The sequence below is a fragment of the Triticum urartu genome, chromosome 6A (genome assembly GCF_056163025.1).
Source record: "Triticum urartu cultivar PI428250 chromosome 6A, HENAU_Tu73, whole genome shotgun sequence".
Classification (NCBI taxonomy): domain Eukaryota; kingdom Viridiplantae; phylum Streptophyta; class Magnoliopsida; order Poales; family Poaceae; genus Triticum; species Triticum urartu.
The window spans coordinates 231,231,040-231,232,477 of record NC_141878.1 but is presented as its reverse complement, the minus strand read 5'-3'; the positions used below and the strand labels follow the sequence as shown (position 1 = coordinate 231,232,477).

Below are 1,438 nucleotides of genomic sequence, written 5' to 3'. Positions count from 1 at the left end.
GCTAAGCTCCACCCCCAAGGCAGGCCCCGGTGACCACAGCCGGCTGCCATGCTTTCACCGCCGAGCTGCATAGCGTCTTCTGGCCGGGCAAGTTCAAGCCGGATCTGCTTCCTCGCTATGACGGCACCCCCGACCCCGTGGAGTTCTTGCAGCTCTACGAGCTGAGCATCGAAGCGGCCAACGGCGACGAGAAAGTCATGGAGAACTGGTTTCCCATGGCTCTTAAGGATGGTGCCCGCTCCTAGGTCCTGAACCTGCCACTGGGCTCGATCTCCTCCTGGGACGAGATGCGCAACCGCTTCGTCTCCAACCTCCAGGGCACTCGCGACCGCCCGCCAGCTGCGGATGACCTACGCCACGTTAGGCAGCAACCGGGAGAGACCCTCTAGAAGTACATCCAGTGCTTCAACAACGTCGGCCTTAAGATCCCCAAGGTGATGGACGAGGCCATCATCTCTGTGTTCTCTGATGGCGTCCGTGACGTCAAGATGAAGGAAGAGCTCGCTATCCATGAGGAGCTATGCACGTCCCTCGAGTTGTTCAACCTGGCGACCAAGTGCGCAAGAGCTGAGGAGGGGCGCCTCTCCCTCCTCGAGCTCCCAGCCGCTGACCCGGAGGAGAAGAAAGCCAAGGCCAAGGACGTGAAGCGCAAGGGAGCAGCCGTGCTCGCGGCGGAACCAGACACCAAGCGTGGAAGAGACCAACCAGAGTCATACAAGAGCAGCCGTCCGTTCTGCGCCTTCCACAACCTAAATACCCACAACACCAGCGACTGTCAAGAGCTCAGAGCCATTCGCGAAGGACGCTTCGGTCGACGCCCCGAGCGCGGTGACCGGGGCTATGGCCGAGGAGGAGGACATGGTGGCAGACGCTGGGACGACCGTGGCCCGCGCCAGGAGTGGCGCAACCGGCCTTGTGAGGAGCGCTGGCAGGATCAGCCTCACGAGGGCGCCTGGAGGGATCAGCCTTGTGGGGATCGTCCTCAAGGCAACATCGGACTCCCTCCGCTGCCGCCACCGCCAAGAAGGAATGACGAACACCATCAAGACGAGGGGGCTGGGGGCTTCCAGGAACCGCGTGCTATTGCCTGCATCTTGGGTAGAGCCCAGGCCCCAGCCTCGTAGCGTATCTTCAAGCAGTTTGTTCGTGAAATGAACGTAGTCCTCCCCAAGCTCGAAGCCACATGCCCGCTCAGATGGTCCCAGTGTGGAGTACGTAATGGGCCTAATGGGCCCGTTAGTCTTAGGGTTAATTAGAGATAAGAGTCGCTTGCTTAGGGGTCAAGTAAGCCTTGCTTGGAAGTCAAGTACACTTCTCTATATAAAGGGAGGAGATGTATCAATCTAATCAAGCAAGAATTAAGAAGGAAATCCTTCCATCTTGCTCGGCCGTGGGCAAAAGGCCCCCGGCCGGCCTTCTTGCGCCCTCCTTCTAGCAG

At 59.6% G+C, this 1,438-nt stretch overlaps 1 pseudogene; it reads left to right on the top strand.

Moving 5' to 3' along the window:
- The first annotated feature begins 287 nt into the window (after window positions 1-287).
- LOC147964861 (uncharacterized) lies at window positions 288-1,124 on the top strand (annotated as a pseudogene).
- The last annotated feature ends 314 nt before the right edge of the window (window positions 1,125-1,438 follow it).